The sequence below is a fragment of the Lithobates pipiens genome, unplaced genomic scaffold, assembly GCF_037356315.1.
Source record: "Lithobates pipiens isolate NorthernLeopardFrog02 unplaced genomic scaffold, aLitPip1_a1.2 Scaffold_16, whole genome shotgun sequence".
NCBI lineage: Eukaryota > Metazoa > Chordata > Amphibia > Anura > Ranidae > Lithobates > Lithobates pipiens.
In genome coordinates this window covers 196,804,374-196,823,999 of record NW_027507748.1, presented here as the reverse complement: position 1 = coordinate 196,823,999, position 19,626 = coordinate 196,804,374, and the positions used below count along the sequence as shown (strand labels likewise).

Sequence of the window (19,626 nt, the reverse complement as noted above, 5' to 3'; positions counted from 1 at the left end):
CTGCCACACATTGCGGATTGTCACCTACTGGTGGTCTTTTGTTGGGTCCCAGAGTGAACATAGGCAGCAGAGAGATGATGCAATCTCTCTGCTGCACACAGCTTCCTACACAGTGAGGGCGGAACTGGAGGGACGCAGGGCAGTGAGAGATGATGTCATCTCCCTGCTCCCCTGCCTGCTGGCTTCCTGATTGGCCAGCAGCCCTCCTAAGCCGCCCAGCTGCCCCCCCCTCACCCGTCCACTCAGCGCGGGTACCCGCGGAACCGGCCGCGATTGGACCCGCGGAACCGGCCCGCGGGTACCCGCGGAACCGGCCGCGATTGGAGCCGCGGAACCGGCCGCGGGTACCCGCGGAACCGGCCGCGATTGGACCCGCGGAACCGGCCGCGATTGGACCCGCGGAACCGGCCGTTCTGTCATCAGCTGGCGGTATTCTCGGGGGGGGGGGGGCAATTGACCCGTTGCCCCCCCCCTGGATCCGCCCCTGCCTGGAAGGAAGACTGAGAGAAGATGTAAGCACCTTCAACAATGACAGGGCTCTGCTGGAAGGCTTCATTTTTAGGTAAGTTTCACACAATGTGCTAGTATGTGATGCACACTAGCACATTATGACATTTCCTTTCAGGTTTGAAAATACAAAAAAAAAAACACCCAGTGGTTTACTACTGCTTTAATAAAACAGGCTCTGAGGAAACTTATAGCTGTGTGAATGAGCCCCAATAGAGCGGGCTCTGAGGAAATGTACAACCCATCTAAAAGAGCCTTGCTACAGTAGGCTCTGAGGAAACATACAGCCGTCTGAATAAGCCTCAATACAACAGGATCTAAGGAAATGTAGACCCGTGTGAATGAGCCTCAATATGGTGGGCTCTGAGGAAATTTAGAGCTGTTTGAATGAGCCTTAATACAGCAGGGTCTGAGGAAATGTACAGCTGTGTGAATGAGCCTCCATACAGCAGTCTCCGAGGAAATGTACAGCCCTGCAAATTAGCCTCAAAACGGCAGGCTTTGAGGAAATGTACAACCCATGTAAAAGTGTCCCACAACAGCAGGCTCTGAGGAAACATACATCCGTGTGAATAAGCCTCAATACAGCGGGCTCTGAGGAAATATAGAGCCATGTGAATGAGCCTCAATAAGGCAGGCTCGGAGGAAATGTACAACCGTGTGAATGAGTCTCAATATGGTTGTCTCTGAGAAAATGTACAAACGTGTGAATGAGCCTCAATATGGTGGGCTCTGAGGAAATGTAGAGCTGTGTGAATAAGCCTCAATACGTTGGGCTCTGAGGAAATGTACAACCGTGTGAATGAGCCTCAATACGGCAGGCTCTGAGGAAACATACAGCCTTGTGAATGAGCCTCAATAGGTTGGGCTCTGAGGAAATGTACAGCCGTGTGAATGAGCCTCAAGACAGCAGTCTCTGAGGAAACGTACAGACGTATGAATGAGCCTCAATATGGCGGGCTCTGAGGAAATGTACAGCCGTATGAATGAACCTCAATGCGGCGGGCTCTGAGGAAACGTACAGCCCTGTAAATAAGGCAGCAGCCATGACAGAATATGTAAATGAGCCTCAATATTGCGGGCTCTGAGGAAACGTACAGCCGTGTGAATGAGCCTCAATATGGCGGGCTTTGGGGAAATGTAGAGCCGTGTGAATGAGCCTCAATACATCAGGATCCGAGGAAATGTAGAGCCATGTGAATGAGCCTCAATATGGCGGGCTCTGAGGAAACGTACAGCTGTGTGAATGAGCCTCAATACGACGGTCTCTGAGGAAATGTACAGCCGTGTGAATGAGCCTCAATACAGCAGTCTCTAAGGAAACGTACAGTCGTGTGAATGAGCCTCAATGTGGCGGCTCTGAGCAAACTTACAGCCATGTAAATGAGGCAGCAGCCATGAGAGAATGTGAGAATGAGCCTTAATACGGCGGGCTCTGAGGAAATCTACATCTGTGTCAATGAGCCACAATACGACCGGCTCTGAGCAAATGTACAGCCGTGTAAATGAGGCAGCAGCCATGAGATAATGTGTGAATGAGCCTTAATACGGTGGGCTCTGAGGAAATGTACAACCATGTGAATGAGCCTCAATACGTCAGGTTCCGAGGAAATGTAGAACTGTGTGAATAAGCCTCAATATGGCGGTCTCTGAGGAAATGTACAGCCGTGTGAATGAGCCTCAATATGGCGATCTCTGAGGAAATGTACAGCCGGGTGAATGAGCCTCAATATGGCAGGTTCCGAGGAAATGTAGAACTGTGTGAATAAGCCTCAATATGGCGATCTCTGAGGAAATGTACAGCTGGGTGAATGAGCCTCAATATGGCGATCTCTGAGGAAATGTACAGCTGGGTAAATGAGCCTCAATACGGCAGGCGGCTCTGAGGAAACGTACATCTGTGTGAATGAGCTTCAATATGGTAGTCTCTGAGGAAACGTACAGCCGGGTGAATGAGCCACAATACGGTGCTCAGGAAACACACAGGTGGGCGAATGAGCTGCAATACGGCGGTCTCAGAAAAAGTACATGTGTGTGAATGAGCCTCAATACGGCGGGCTCTGAGGAAACGTACAGCCGTGTGAATGAGGCATGCCATGAGAGAATGTTGCGGAGAATGTGTGTAGCCGAGCGGGAGAATACGTATTATACACGGCTCACAGAATACTTCCAGTCACCCTACAGCGCTCGGGCACAGTTCTCAGCCGCCATTTCCGAGCACTTTAGGGCTGCTTCTCCCGCCTGTGTACACAGCTCTCCGGTGTGGAGATGACAGGAGCCATGGAGCAGCGCTCGGCGCCGTATCCCGGCCTTGTGGGTAGAGCCGGGTGTCTGACAGGACAGACAAACACAAGGAGGTGGGGGGTGGAGGAGAGCGGAGACGGCGCGGCTTGGTCACTGGGGCATTTTAATAAGCGGCAAATTTTTGGTAGAGCCGCTCCGATTAGGGCTAAACTGAGAACACTTTAACCCTAGGGAGACACAACAGGGCCCTAATCATACGTTGTACAGAGCCGTGTGTGGCTGGTGTGGAGGAGAGGAGCCGGAGGAGGGCTCACTATATGTGTATGGGAGAGAGCCGACACTGCGCTCCCCTCCGAACAATGCACGGAGCGGCCTGGCCTGGAAGTGGCTGCCGTCCTATACACAGACACGGGCAGTCCTGGTGGGGGAGCCGCACACCCCGTGTATAGGGAGACATCCTTCCCTCTCTCCTCCGGACTCCTGAAGCCTGACATCCCGGGGACGGAAGACGGACGGACGGTGACCATCGTCCCACAGAGGAAAAGGTCAGAGGATGGCTGACGTGTCCCATTGCTGTCTATTGATGCCATTGTGTTGTGACACCTCGCTGTGTGTTCGCACACTCCCGGCCGCCACACATCTCTCCTAAACTTCACTCTGCAACTTTGTGTGGGGGAGGGGAGGGAGGCCTGTCATCACAGTGATCAGAGGTGACAGCCGAGTCCTTGTCCGGGGACACACAACTTCCTACATCCACCAGTCTGTGACAGGGCAGCACTACGTGTTTACTACAACAAAAGTTCCTAGTCACCATCAGTAAAACAATTGCGTTTAAATACGTAAAGACGCGTATGCGTACATAATTTGGTTTTTATGATCATTTATTTTAATTTTTTCATTTCTTTAGACTTAATTTACACTTACATGCGTTTATACACATATGTAAGTAAAGCACATGTTCTTAGATGCAGAGTTTTCTATTTAGTGTTATGGATCTGAAAGCAGCTCATGTTTAGGCATCTGTGTGAATGGCTGCATTGAAAACAATACAACTGCATTCAGATCCGTAATTTAAAATGCTTTTATATGCGTTTTTTTACAGGTGTGTGAATGAGACTGGGGCTGGCAGGACAGGGCAGGGACTATATGGCTTAGGCTGGCAGAATAAGGACAGGCACGGGTTACCCAGCTCAGGCTGGCAGGACAGGCACTACCCAGCTCAGGCTGACAGGAGAGGCACTATAAAGCTCAGACTGAGAGGACGGACACTATACAGCTCAGACTGACAGGACGGACACTATACAGCTCAGACTGACAGGACGGACACTATACAGCTCAGACTGACAGGACGGACACTATACAGCTCAGACTGACAGGACGGACACTATACAGCTCAGACTGACAGGACGGACACTATACAGCTCAGACTGACAGGACGGACACTATACAGCTTAGACTGACAGGACAGGCACTATAAGGCTCAGAATGGCAGGAAAGGACAGGCACAATGCGGCTCAGGATAGGACAGGTACTATACAGCTCAGGCTGGCAAGACAGGCACTATACGGCTCAGGCTGGCAGAACAAAACAGGCGCAATACGGCTCATGCTGGTAAAACAGAACAGGCACTATATGGCTCAGGCTGACAGGACAGACACTATGCCATTTAGATTGGCAGGACAGGAACTATTCAGCTCAGGTTGGCAGAACAGGACAGGCACTATACAGCTCAAGCCAGCAGGACAGGTACTATTCAGGCTGGTAAAGCAGAGCAGTAGGCTTGGGCTGGCAGGACAAGTACTGTGCGACTCTGGCTGGCAAAACAGAACAGGCACTATATGGCTCAGGCTGACAGGACATGCACTATGCAGTTTAGACTGGCAGGACGGGAACTATTCAGCTTAGGTTGGCAGAACAGCACAGGCACTATACAGCTTAAGCCAGCAGGACAGGTACTAGTCGGGCTGCTTTTTGGATGTAATATGAAACAAATGTGGCTTTTTATTGGATATGAGGGGTGCAGCCATCCGGATTTGTGTTGGTTCAGTCTGATTCAGTGGTAAGCTGGACTGGCACCCTCTGGAAGCTGGATTGTAGAATCCCATTGTGTGGGCCAAGCTGGAGCAGCAGTTTGTATTCGTAGATACTATGAGGCTGCTTTCACACTGAAACAGGCGGGTGTTGACAGTAAAATGCTGCTAAACTTAGCGGCGCTATTTGCCCGCTAGCGGGCGCTTTTTTTTTTTGAAAAATATGTTTATTAAGGTTTTCACAACAAACAACACATATAACAACAGTGCTCACAGTGTACAAAGCGGGGCGCTTTTAACCCCAGCTAGCAGCAGATAAAGGGGTTAAATGCCCCGTGTAGTGCCGAAGCGCTTTGCAGGCGCTTCAGCAGCAGTGCCGATTCTTTTGAATGGACAGAAGTGGTCACGCTCCAAAAATGCTGCTTGCAGGACTTTTTTTTTAACATCCTGCCAGCGCATTGCCTCGGTGTGAAAGCACTGAGACTGCAGGGGAGATGTTTTTCAGGTGCTTTACAGGAGCTATTTTTAGCCCAAAAGCACCTGGAAAAGTCTCAGTGTGAATGGGGTCTAAGGTTCAGTCAAGTAGCCTAGGACACTTACTGTAAGGATCTGTCTGACAGCCCTAGATGGTTACCGTAAGACTCAGGCTGGCAGCATAGGATGGTTACTAGAAGACTCAGGCTGACTGCCCATGACAATTACTATAAGGCCCAAGCTGGCAGTCCAGGATAGTTACTATAAAACTCAGGCTGGCAGCCTAGGATGGTTACTATACGTCTTTGGATAGCAGCCCAGCATGGTTATTATAAGGCTCAGGCTGGCAGCCCGAGATGGTTACTATATGTCTTTGGATGGCAGCTCAGGATGAGGCTCAGGCTGGCAGTGCAGAACAATTACTGTAAGACTCTGGTTTGCAGGCCAGGCTTACTATATAGCTCAGTCTGGCAACAGAAGGCAGGCAATATAGAACTCAGGCTGCCAGCCCAGCAACTACAAGGCTTAGTTTGGCAACACCGTTTTATTATAACACTAATGTCATGGTAGCCATCCTGTAAAAACTGCATCAAGTTGCTTTTGCATTTCTATTGACTTGTTTCAGGTAGAAGCAGTTCTGACATGAAGAAAAGCCTGTCAACACAGGCCATAAATCCCAGACAAGCAGCCTTGGATGGGTATTACAAGGCTCAGGCTGTCAGTGAATGACAGGTACTACAGGGCCCAAGCTTGCCGGACAATAATTATATAGTTCAGGCTAGCAGCTCAGGACAGTTGCTATAAGGCTCAGCCTGGAAGGACAGGTATTATAAAACCCAAATGAACTTTCAGTTTTAAACAGCTAAATATATTTCAGGTGCATCAAGATAAGGAGTTCAATGTCCTACAGTTTTTCTGTAGAAAGCAAACACAGAAACTGAGTAGAAAAGATTGTCAATTGCATGATGTAGAGAAGGACCCTTAGGCTCCATTCACACCTAGGCGACTTAAATCGTGGGTGGAATGACCACAATTCTGCCCGCAATTCCAAATTGCGACAAAACGCAGGGAGTGTTTGCGATGCCATTACTTCTTAATGGCACCCTAATTGCAGTAAGATCGAAAAGCGCAAAGCTTGTCGCTCAAAAAGGAGTAGAAACTTATTTTGGGCGAAAGCGTCAAGCTTTGCTGCAATTGCAGTGCAATTTATCACATGGCAAAAATAACACACAAAAATGAGGTGACGCTAAGAAGTAATGGCATCGCAAATCACGAGGATCCGCTTACGATTCGAATAGCCTAGGTGTGAATGGAGCCTCTCTCTGAATAACTCTGACATGCCCTTTGCCAACTCAGACCTATAGCTTAAAGAGGAAGTAAACCCTGATGAGTTTACTTCCTCTTTCATTCCCTGCAAAGGCAAAGCATAATGGACTACTATGCATCGCATAGTAGCCCATTATGTGTCACTTACCTGACACAGGAGCCAGCGAAGTCACCGCTGTCCCCTGTAGTCCGGCACATCCATCTTCTCGGTGGGGAAGATGCGCACGGGAGCCGAGACGCGCTGCATTGCGTGGCATCTTCGTCATCAAGGATGCCACGCTCAGTGCGCCGCTGTCTACGGCACATGCGCCGTAGACAGCGTGCCCGTTTTCAGGCAAATATCTCCTAAACTGTATAGGTTTGGGAGATATTTCTTGGACCTACAGGTAAGCCTTAATCTAGGCTTACATGTAGGTCAAAGTGGTTTGTAAGGGTTTACAAGCCTGCCAGCGCACTGCCCCAGTGTGAAAGCATTCATTGATTTTAATGGAAATACATTTTCGTGAGCTTTTTAGGCACTGTTTTTAGCGCAAAAGCGCCTGAAAAGCACCTCAGTGTGAAAGTGGTCTTATAATTAGCAAAGTAAATATCCCCTACCACTGATTGGAGTGCCCTATCTCTCAGTAAGGCTGGATTCACACCTATGCTTTTTTAGTGCTTTCTGCATTTTGCAGATTTGCACTACAGTCCATCTACCATGGTTTCCTATGGAACACTTTTTCTGTTGTGTAAATCTGCAAAATGCACAGGTGTGAATCCAGCCTAAGGGAAGGGCCATCCAATTTCACACAACACTGGTCCATGCTACAGCAAGGGTCCTTTTGTATAACATGCTGGCAGTGGGAAGGCTTTTCTACTCATACTGTGGCTGTTTTTTTTTAAACTCAAGTAATTGCACACTTTTTTATTTTAGGGGCCCGCAATGTATTTGACTGATGACAAGTCACACTGGTATGAACGAGGGATAAATACTGAAATATGCACATAAGCCCCCGTTCACACCGGTGTGACTTGTCCTGCGATTTGACAGTTCCAAATTACATGACAAGTTGCACCCTATTGTTGGCAACAGAACCGTTCAAATCCATGCCACTCCGACTTTGTGGTGCCACACTCATTTGAAAAGAAGATTCTTGCACTATTTTTTGCGATTTCAGGTGTGAATTGTGTAGACATTTGTGCATGAAGTGGCACAGATGTCAGCCAAGTAGCACCTGAAATGGCGTTGACCTGCTACTTCGAAATCGTGCTACTTCAAGTGATTTCAGAGACATCTTTGTGGGTTTCTGTACAGATGTCAATGTAAATCACACCCTGAAATCGCCAAAAGAAGTACAGAAACTACTTTTGGAAATCGGTGTGACACTGCCGCACAAATTAGGAGGGTGCCATTGCCACAACGCACCAATGTCAACCAGGGCTTATCTGCATTAAATTAGCTTTAGAACCTGTGTAATTCATGTGTTTCGTGTTTAAAGGGATGAGGTGGCAACCCTAGGTGCGACGCCAACTTTACAGCCCCGCACCGATTTCCAAAAGTAGTTCCTGCACTACTTTGGCGACTTCAGGGGCGCTGTGCATAAACCCGCACAGATGTCTTTCAAATTGCCCCCAAACACGCACTAAAATGCAGGTTTGAAATTGTGCGAGTTCAGTTGAACTCAAATGATTTCAAACCCACGTTCAGTGTGAATGTACCCTCAGGCTGGGTTCACACTGCTGTGTGGAGTGGCTCACAGCAGGGGTCTGGTGCGTCCCTGTTCTCCGTTTCAGGTCTGATTTCAGTCTGAATTTTTGGCTGAATTCAGACCAGAAGACACACGAGACTCCCATAGAGACCAAGTCACAGTCTCCCGTCATGCGAATTGGATGTGGAGAAATCTACATCCAATTCGCAGTAGTGTGAACCCAGCCTAAAACTATAATTTTGTAACTTTTGGAAAATGCCATTAAAAACGTGGCTATGCCAGTAAATTTTGGGGGTTGTGTCAGTAAATTTAAAATTTTAATTTGGTAGGTTGGCAAAACTGGCAGTGCGTTTCAGTGCAGTCAACAAAAGTAGAACACGTATTTTTCTGTACGGAACGCAGCACCATACAGTTTTCCAGTGTGTGGAGGGTACCATTTAAAGCCTGAACACATGATACGAAAACCGGAGGTAAAATTTAATCCGAATGACCTGCCGATGGTATGGTGCTTTCGACAGCCAACTCCGATTTTTTTTTTTTTGTACAACAAATGCTGGATGTGCAGACTATAAAATTTTTGTCAGATGTGAACACAACGTCCGATTTTTGTTTAAAGCCTTGTACACACGCTTAGATTTCTGGACGACTGAACGTCTGTTTTTTTGTGCCATGCTAGTCTCATGTCAAAAGTGAAGCGGTTACTCACAATACGAAAATGTTCGTACGACAGAATTCAACTTCAGAAGTGACGTAATGTGTTGAATAGTTTTGTATGTATTCTTTTGTTTCTGAACATGCTCTTAGATTTTTTCCGTACGAAAACCATAGTGATGAAATGAAAATCAGACGCTGTGTTCACATCAGACAAAAATGTTGTAGTCTGCACATCCAGCTTTTGTCTTGAAGAAAAAGCGAAATCGACTGTCAAATGTTTCCATCTGATTTTCTATTGTGTTTACGGCCCTAATGCCTCATACACCCATTCCAATTATCGTACGACGTATCGTTCACATTTGGTTGCATTAAACTAATATCGAATAAAACAGTGCAAAATGTGCTCTACGAAAAGTAATATTTTTGTCGGACGATTCTGGAAAAACCTTCCGCTGTGCGTAGCTACGTATTTGAAATAATGTCAAATACGTGTGACCCCTGTGTCCTTCCGACTTATGTTCATCTATCGGACGCATACTGTACTGAGTAACCACTTCAGCCCCCGAAGAATTTACCCCCTTCCTGACCAGATCACCAGATCAGTGTGATTAAAGATGCATTGATTACTGTGTAAATGTGACTGGCAGTGAAGGGGTTAACTACTAGGTGGCGCTGTACGGGTTAAGCATGTCCTAGGGAGTGATTTTAATTGTGGGGGGTGGGAGGGGTGACACAACACGGATCACCGCTCAGAGCGGTGATCAGTGACAGTGTCACTAGGCAGAATGGGGAGATAGTTGTATTACATTAGCATCTCCCCATTGATCACGGGTATCCCCGCGGACATTGAGTTCGCAGGACCCACGATCACTGAGCTGCCGGCGGGTGCGGGCCCGCAAGCCGCCTCTTGAAGCGCAATGTACAGGTACGTTAAGCTGCCTGTAAATGCCCTTCTGCCGCAATAGGTGCGGGAGGCGGACGGGAAGCAGTTAAACAATTGTCGTCCGAGAAAAGTTTTCATGTTTCTCCCTTCGGATTTTGTTGGACGGACTGTTGTGATCGGCTGTCGAAAGCTGGGTACTAACGATCAGATTATCCAACGATCAATCCGAAAGTGATTTTTATCATCCGATAATTGGAAGGTGTGTACGAGGCATTAATTGGTACACTTTTGGTCCGGAAAAAAAAAAAATCGGAAGAGCAAGACTATGCATGCTCAGAAACATAAGAATACATACAAAACTATTCAACACATTACGTCACTTCTGACCTATTCTTTTGTACGAGAATTTTCATATGGTAACCTTTTCACTTCCGACATGAGACTAGCATGCAAAAAAAAAAAACGGTCGTCCGAAAATCTGCTTGTGTGTACGAGGCTTAAGAATTATTGGTGCGATATTATAAAGCTGCCATTGGTTGAGGAGGGTGATCATCCTCCGATCTTAGGGACTCCGCTATACGCCGCCTAATCAGCGGTAAGTGAGAAGTGATTAATTGCAGATGAATGAGAGGCGATGGCAGTAATTCTCCGGAGAAGGTACGCCGATCTCCTATATAGACACGTGCGTGTGAAGGGCAGGCTCAGATGCAATCGGGGGATTAGAATGCCGCCGGAGCCGCCTGGTGACGGAGATAAGCGGCCTGTACGCGGAGGGTGGCCGGAGATGACAGCATTGTCACCGATCGATTGGCACGCACGCCGCATTAACCCTTCCCCCTCCCCCTCCGGAGACGTGCGGGGGATGATAATCGCGGCGATCGCCCTCTTCCCCCATCAGAGGCCGGTCACGCCGGGGTTAATGTGGGCAGGAAGTCCCGGGCGCGGGTTGGTTGGGTGGGTGCGGCGATCACAGCGCCTGTCACAAATAGGTGACTGAGAGTTAATTAGGAAGTATTCTCCGGATCAATGACTCGCACAGCCCATTAGCTATTCTGCTGCCTAATTGCACGATTGCACTGCCATCTCCACAGCGAAGCCGTGCAATCAGCAGCTGGGGATTAGGGGCTGGGAAGATTACAGGGCGTTTAACCCCTTGTTAGCCCAGCCAGGTGGGGGGAGGGGATGGCGTCATCGCACCAAGGGGATAATGTGATTTCCAACGTGCTTCGCCAGTCACGACCTTTTCGTCAACCGCGCCGGAGCCGGATGAGGTGGCGGCGGCGTGCTCAATAAAGGCTTTTATTGGAAGGCATTCATTTTTATATTCCGAAACGCATTCCGGATGAGTGTTTCTGGGGATAGCGAAGGCGGATCGGTGTATTCCATCCATGAAAACGACATTGTAGGTTATTTACGAAAGGCAAATCCACTGTGCACTTGAAAGTGCAATCGCTGTAAAAATGAGGGGAAGCTCTGCTGATTTTATCATCCAATCATGTGCAAGCTAGAATGCTGTTTTTTATTTTCCTTGCATGTCCCCCTCGGATCTACAGCGACTGAACTTCCAAGTGCACTTTTGCCTTTTGTAAATAACCCCCATGGACTCACTGAAATCTCATACAAGCTTTAGGTTGGGTTCACATATGAATGCGCCGGCTCACAGCAGTAGTCCGGTGTGTCCTTGTTCACTGTTTCAGGTCAGAATTTTTGGCTGAATTTGCCCCCGAAACGGACCAAATTTTACCAGAGCCGCTGCAGAGATATGTGAACCCATAGAGAGCTGGTCGCAATCTCCTGCTATTGCGAATTGGATGCGGGGAAATCAGCCTTAACGTGATCATTTAAATGTGCAGCTTTCATTAATCGAATTGGTGGTCCGGGATTGACAAAGACTCAACAGGTCAAAGCGCGGTACCCCAAGGGGCGAGCGTGTTTTGTATATTTGCTTTTGTGATGGGTTTTAGCATGATGTTTTCTAGGCTGCGTAGCTGCAAAGCATTCCAACCTATTAACGGCCAATTAATTCTCTGGCAATAAACCAAGTCCAAAGTACAAATGGTTAGGTCAGGCGATACGATATTTACAGCTTACATTCGAGCAAAAGTCAGACCCGTTGTAACCTCCGTCAACTACAGGAGAGGCCCATCCATGTGATGATTATTATTATTTTACAGGACTTGTACAGGTCCAACAGTTTGTGCGGCACTTTACAATATAAAGGGAGATAGTACACTTGCATTACAAATGCACTACAAGGAATCTGAGGACACTGCTTATTAGAGCTTGCAATCTAGCTTCTTCAATACAGGGGGGCACTTTGTCCTCCCTTCTGCCCAGGCCAATTTTCAGCTTTCAGCGCTGCCACACTTTAAATGACAATTGCGCGGTCATGCAACATTGTACCCGAATGAAGTTTTTTATAATTTTTTTGAAATAGAGTATTCTTTTGGTGGTATTTAAAGTGTAGTTCCCCCCAAAAGTGGAAGCTCTGCTTATCTGCTCACCACTGGGTTTTTTTATTTTTGTTAAAGTGGTTGTAAACCCTTACAACCAACTTTGACCTACGGGTAAGCCTAGATTAAGGCTTACCTGTACGTCCAAGAAATATCTCCTAAACCTACACGGCTTAGGAGATATTTGCCGAAAGACAGGCACCGCTGTCTACGGCGTGCAGGCGCACTGAGCGCGCCGCTGTCAACGGCAATTTGCCGCGAGTGGCGGCTCCTGTGCGCATGCGCGGGAGTGACGTCATCGCGGCTTCGCCGAATGACAGCAGCGGAGCTGCAAGACCCACCGAGAAGATGGACGCTCCGGACTACAGGGGACAACGGTGACTTCGCTGGCTCCTGTGCCAGGTAAGTCACACATAATGGACTACTATGCGATGCATAGTAGTCCATTATGCTTTACCTTTGCAGGGAATTAAAGAGGAAGTAAACTCATCAGGGTTTACTTCCTCTTTAAATGAAAAAAAGATTGAACATTTTTAAAAAGGGAAAAAAAAAAAATGTTTTCTTTTATTCTATTATACATTTTGGCAAATAGATCTTTTATTTTTTTTTCACTTATGTGTGCTAAAGAGGTGACACTGATAAGCTGCACTGATTATTATACAGGATTTATATAACCGTTTACGCAGCACTTTACACTGTAGAAGGGGGACAGCACAATTACAATACAGTTCAATACAAAGGGAATAGGAGGGCTTTGCTCATGGAGCTTACAATCAAAAGGATTATTAACCCTGCTCACACCAGCGGGAATTGCCATGGGATTTGCAATTTCAAATCGCATGACAAGTCGCATCCTATTGTCGGCAAGAGAACTGTTCAAATCAGTGCAACGCAGACTTTGCGGTGCCCCACTGATTTGAAAAAAGATTCCTGCAATATTTTTGGCAATTTCAAGTGTGACTTGCATAGACATCTGTGCATGAAGTCGCACAGATGTGAAGCAAGTGACACCTGAAATCGCACTGACCTGCGGCTTTGAAATCGTGTTCCTTCAAGTGAACGGGGGATCAGTGTAATTGTGCCCTGAAACACAATCACAACAGCGTGTGAGGAAAGGATTTCCGATAACCGGCAAATCTGTTTAGATGTGATCATCTGTGATTGGGCAAAGTTGATCAAGTGGTAAAGGGCCATTGTAATTGGCCCTTTACTGCTTTCTCTGATCAGCGGTGTCGAACGGACACAGCTTTCACAAAGCACATCTGACGTGTTTCCCAGGGGGTGTACAAGAGGCGGGGCTCTGGGAGTGTGGTGACTGCGCTATAGCTGCTTTGGAAGTAGCTTAATTTATTATTATACAGAACTTATATAGTTCAACGGTGCTAGGGTTGGGCCAACAGTTTGCACAGCGCTATACAATATAAAGCAAGACAGTATAGGTGCAACACAAGAATAAAAAACTGTCCAAATGCATTTTTTTTCATCCTGTGGACTGAAAAAAAAAAAAATTCTTTCATCCACACAAACAAGGTGGATGGAGGAACCCCCCCCCCCCCCCCCATGATATGGTATTCTGGCAGTGGCACCTGAACATTATCAGAATACACTGGTAGGTGGCTGTACTGATTGGCTGGAAACGTTTATAATCAACTTTTGTTGAGCAGGGGAGCCCATACACTGATACATTTTCCATCAGTGCATGGCATCTTTAGGTGGCCCTGTTTTTAGAGAGCTTATACTCTAAAAGGGAGGGGCAAGTGGTACAAAATGGAATAACTGTGAGGGGGTGAGTCGATGAAGAAAGAAAAAAAATCATCAGGTAGAAATGGGAAAGGCTTCCCTGAAAAGATGAGTTTTCAGAGATTGCCTAAAGGCAGACCGAATAGGGGGTAGCCAGATAGATTGGGGTAGGGAGTCTCAGAGGATGGGAGAGACTCTGGAAAAGTCCTGCAGCTTAGCTTGGGAAAGAGTTGTGGATGTCTTTTATATGTTGGTAATTTGAATTGTATTCATTGGGTGAATGGAAATCTGTAGATCAGTGGTTCTCAACTCCTGTTCTTAGGCTCGGTTCACACAGGGGCGACTCAGATCCGACTTGAGGTCGCCCCTAGTCGCCTCAGGTCGGACAACATTTAAAAATCGATATAAGTGAATGAGAGCCGTCTTAATGCACGCTACTGAAGTCGCTCCGACTTCAAAAGAAGTTCCTGTACTACTTCAATCCGACTTGTAGGCGATTTGTACCCATTGATTTCAATGGAGGTTGCCTCCAAGTCGGATCTCTGTCTATATGGAGGCGACTGACAGAATTATTAGCTCTGAAGGGGGAACTCCACGCCAAATTTATGAAAAAAAATTGGTGTGGGTTCCCCCTCCGAGAGCATTCCAGGCCCTTAGGAAAAACAGCGTGGGGGTCCCCCCCATATCCACACAGACCCTTATCCGAGCACGCTACCCGGCTGGCCAGGAAGGGGGGTGGGGCCCCCCCCTCCTGAGCCGTACCAGGCCGCGTGCCCTCAACATGGGGTGCCTTGGTGGAGGGGGGGGCGTGCGGCCCCCCCACCCCAAAGCACCTTGTCCCCATGTTGATGAGGACAAGGGCCTCTTCCCGACAACCCTGGCCGTTGGTTGTCGGGGTCTGCGGGCGGGGGGGCTTATCGGAATCCGGGAGCCCCCTTTAATAAGGGGGCCCCTGGATACCGGCCCCCCCACCCTATGTGAATGAGTAGGGGTACAATGTACCCCTACCCATTCACCTGTAAAATAAAGTACAAAAAAAAACACAACACACAAGATAAAATAGTTTATTGCACAGCTCCGGGGGTCTTCCGTCTTCGGGGGTCTTCTCGCCGGACTCCTCCGCTATCTTCTTCTAGCTCTTTTGCTAGCGGAGGAGCCCGGCTTTCTTCCTCACCGCCGCCCTCTTCTTCCGACTTCGGGGGTCTTGTCCCCCTCTTCAGGTCTTCTGTCGCCGTCGCAGCCTCCTGTTCTTCTTCTTCTCCTGGAGATGTTGACTCAACGCTCTCTCTGGCCGCAATGCCAGGGACGCGCTGCGCGGCGACTTATATAAGGACAAGGGGCGGGGTCATCGGTTGATGTCACATGGGTTGATGTCACATGGGTTGATGTCACATGGCGACAGTCCCAGCATCCTCCGGGACTGTGACATCGTAAGGCGGCGGGGTCACCATGTGACATCAACTGATGACCCCGCCCCTTGTCCCTATATAAGTCGCCGCGCAGCGCGTCCCTCGCATTGCGGCCAGAGAGAGCTTCGAGTCAACATCTCCAGGAGAAGAACGGAAGGCGGCGACGGCGACAGAAGACCGGGCCACCGCCTGTAAAAGAGCTATAAGAGGGCGCGGTGGCCTGGCAGAAGAACCGAAGAGGGGGACAAGACCCCCGAAGTCGGAAGAAGAGGGCAGCGGCGAGGAAGAAAGCCGGGCTCCTCCGCTAGCAAAAGAGCTAGAAGAAGATAGCGGAGGAGTCCGGCGAGAAGACCCCCGAAGACGGAAGACCCCCGGAGCTGTGCAATAAACTATTTTATCTTGTGTGTGTTTTTTTGTACTTTATTTTACAGGTGAATGGGTAGGGGTACATTGTACCCCATACTCATTCACATAGGGTTGGGGGGCCGGTATCCGGGGGCCCCCTTATTAAAGGGGGCTCCCGGATTCCGATAAGCCCCCCGCCCGCAGACCCCGACAACCAACGGCCAGGGTTGACGGGAAGAGGCCCTTGTCCTCATCAACATGGGGACAAGGTGCTTTGGGGTGGGGCCCCCCTCCCCCAAGGCACCCCCCCATGTTGAGGGCACGCGGCCTGGTACGGCTCAGGAGGGGGGGCCGCCCGCTCGTCCCCACCCCCTTTTCTGGCTGGCCGGGTAGCGTGCTCGGATAAGGGTCTGGTGTGGATCTGGGGGGGAACCCCCACGCCATTTTTTCAGCGTAGGGGGGTTCCCCTTGGAATCCATACCAGACCTAAGGGCCTGGTATGCTCTCGGAGGGGGAACCCACGCCAAATTTTTTTCATAAATTTGGCGTGGAGTTTCCCCTTCAGAGCTCGTTGGCCACGGCAAGTCGCCCCAGGTCGTGTCTAAAAGTCGTGTTCAAGGCGTCTCCAAGTTGCCTCACAAAGTCGTCCTGAAGTCGTGTCGCCCCTGTGTGAACCGAGCCTTAGGACCCACTAACGGACCAGATTTAAAGTGTTACCTTGGGGAGATGAAGACTAGAATACTGTAATCACTGAGCAGCAAATTATATCACCTGTGATGTATTCCTGTTAGTGGGTCCCGAGGACAGGAGATGAGAATCACTGCTGTAGCGGGATTGGCAGAGAGGGGTGGCGGACACCGAGCCATTGTTAAGGCGGATGAATCTGGCAGCAGCATTCATGATCAGTTTGCTCTAGGATAATTGTTCCACTTTCATATTCTACCAGGGGCCGGAACCTCTACAAAGCACATTTTGAAAGGGTGACAAAACTATTTCTAATTTACATGCCAGAGTTCCAAACCGGTTACATTCAAGGTTAGTTAAAGTGTGTCAACATAGAAATTCACTCAAGATGAGACCCATTGTATGTCACATTCTCTTTATGAATCCGTGATTATCATCTTTTAGATTGGCTATATATAGGCTGATTTCCTCCTTAAATGGGGATCCCAGAGCAGATTGGCCACTTAGATATTCTAGAATACTGACAAATCCCTGCATTGTATCACTTGACTGTCCATGAGAAAAGAAAAAGATCCATGCATTTACCAGGGCATGTTTTTAAAAGAAGTGTTTGGATCGTGTGTTTGAACATTATAAATATTCAGATACATATAAGTTCTAGAAAAAGCCTGTGAACTGCTGTGCTTGAAAAAAATCCACACGTCAAAGAAAAAATTTGCGGCAGGCTTGAATAGAGCAGTAATAAACTCGCATTGATTCTGCCTGTCCTTGAAATGTTTCCTGGGCTCCGGATTCTGCTTCCATAATCATTGTTATCAATGCTTAAAGGCTAAGTTCACCTTTTGTAAACGAAATTAATAAATGCACACCCTTTTTGCAGTTAAAATTTTTTTTTTTTTTACCCTGCAGCCCAAAGCATTGCACCTGCGATCTGCTGATCTGCAATGCCTGGATCCTGCAGACTCTCAGCATGCTGTCTGCCCGTACCTCCCGTATGGGCACACAGTTGCTGCACTGTAAGACTATGAGAGCGCTCAGCAGGCCCCTCACAGTTCATTGAGAACTACGATCCGTCTGCCAAAAGTGTACGTGTGTCAGTGTCGATAATTGTTTCTGATATCCCTGTATGTTGCGCTCTTTAAGATGCACGTCCAAAAATCTTTTAAAAATATCAATACTCCCCACTGACACCACCAATTGTGGCAGACACTTCCACATCCTTATCACCTTGACAGCAAAACATCCCCTGTGCAGCTTAAGGTGAAACCGCTTCTCCTCCAATCTCATTGTGTGGCCCCATGTTCTCTTACACTCCCCGAGACTGAAACGTTTTTTTTCTACGCTGGGATCACCATTGAGGTATTTGTAAATCCCTAACATGTTCCCTCTCAAGCGTCTCTTCTCCAGAGAGAGTAAATTTAGAGCTTGTAGTTGTCCCTCGTAATTGAGGTCCTCCAATCCCTTATTCATTTCATTGCCCTTCTTTAGACTCACTCCAGCATATCCCATTAAGTCATAGGAAACAGTGAATGAATAGCACATGGCCACCCTGTTTTTAAATTGTGACAGAGGGTGCAGGCAGATCACAATGAGGGATCGGGCGTGGGGTGGGGTTTGCGGGCAGGTGCTTTTTGGTAACACGTTACACCCTAAATACAGTGAACGTATCCTTTTAAATATTTTTAATTTTTTTTGTCAGTAAAAATCGGGCTATCTAACAGATTTCTCCATCCATGCCAACAACACGGGTGGATGATTCTCCCACTATGGGGCATTGTATTCTGACAGCTGGTGCCACCGTCTGTCAGAATACCTGAACAGCTCCTGCAGGGCCACCCACGGGGCACATTTTGGCTGATTTATCGTGAATCTGGTAAAAATTTTTGTGTGTGTGTGTGTGTGTGTGTGTGTGTGTGTGTGTGTGGCCAGCTTTACCTTTATCTCCAGAAAAAGGAAAACTTAAAGCCCAAACAAACTCTCAAGATTTATTACAGTAATGATGCTAGCCTACATATTTCTTCAATTTTTCTTTTAGTTTTATTTTTTACCCTAAGTGCTGCAGTAGGGTTAAAGGGATTGTGAAGGCAGAAGGCTTTTTTATCTTAAAAGAGAAGTATGGGTTTGGCTTTTTTCCCATAATCATACTTACCTAGGTGTCCCCCGCCGCCTCTGCACTGAGAACCGAGCGATCGAACACCACCGATGGCTTGGTTCTCGCAGCTCCCCGAGCGGATAGCTGCTGACTGTCAAACGGCAGCACTCTTCTCTGCTCCTCACTCACTGGAGCTCTGAGCTGTGGAGGGGCGGGGAGCCTCCTTTTCAGTCTCTCAGCAGCTCGCCGAGAGGCTGAGACAGGCTTCAGTCCAGGCACTTGGCGGATCCAGACGCTATTGCCTAATTAGCCAAGTAAAAAAATCTTCTCTGTGCAGCTTTCCGCCTCAGCCCCCTAACACGGACCTGAGGTCCCTTTCTGTCCAGCGATGTCAACGAGTGTCTCAGCTGTCTGAGATTTTCCCTCCTGATTGGCTGAGACACAGCAGCAGCACCATTGGCTGCCCCCACTGTCAATCAAGGTCACCTAGCCAATCAGGAGAGAAAGGGGGTGGGGTTGGATCAGGGCTCCATGTCTGAATGGAAACAGGGAGCTGTGACTTGGCTTGGGTGCCCCAATAGCAAGCTGCTTGGGGGCACTCAATAGGAGGGAGGGGCCAGGATCACAAAAGAAGGACCCGAGAAGAGGAGGATCTGGGAATCCACTGCACAGAGCAGGTAAGTATAACATGAAAAAAACGAGACCTTACAATCACTTCAAAATACTCTTTGTTGCAGCACTCTGGAGAGAGTCGGGCCACACCTGTATAGAGTAGTTGTCTGACACACCCTCTCTAAACAGTGCACCAATCAGCAGTGCTCCTGCTCCCAAAGAGGCTGTTTTTTTTGTGTTAGAGAGCAGCGGCCCAACTCTCCAGAGTACCGCGGTGCAGGGTATATCAACCCTTGCTGCAGCACTCAGTAGTGTAAGAAAGCGTAACATAATGGCTGCAATACAATAATAAATCTTAAGGGTTTAATTGGGCTTTAGGGAATGGCCATGAGTGAGGGGAGGCTATAAGTTGGGCTATAAGCGATCATTTGGGCTAGGTTCACACCTAGCGGCTAAGCTGCAATGCATTAAAGCACTTGTTTTTT

The 19,626-nt window shown here is 48.1% G+C and overlaps 1 protein-coding gene across 3 annotated transcripts in view; it reads left to right on the top strand.

Annotated features, from left to right (window-relative positions):
* Positions 1-3,092: 3,092 nt before the first annotated feature.
* BCOR (BCL6 corepressor) overlaps positions 3,093-19,626 on the top strand; it is a 342,611-nt gene continuing 326,077 nt past the window's right edge. For all 3 annotated transcript variants that reach the window (XM_077480873.1, XM_077480871.1, XM_077480872.1), the window contains exon 1: positions 3,093-3,296. The gene's annotated coding sequence lies outside the window, so the exon portion shown is untranslated. The remainder of the gene's footprint in view (positions 3,297-19,626) is intronic.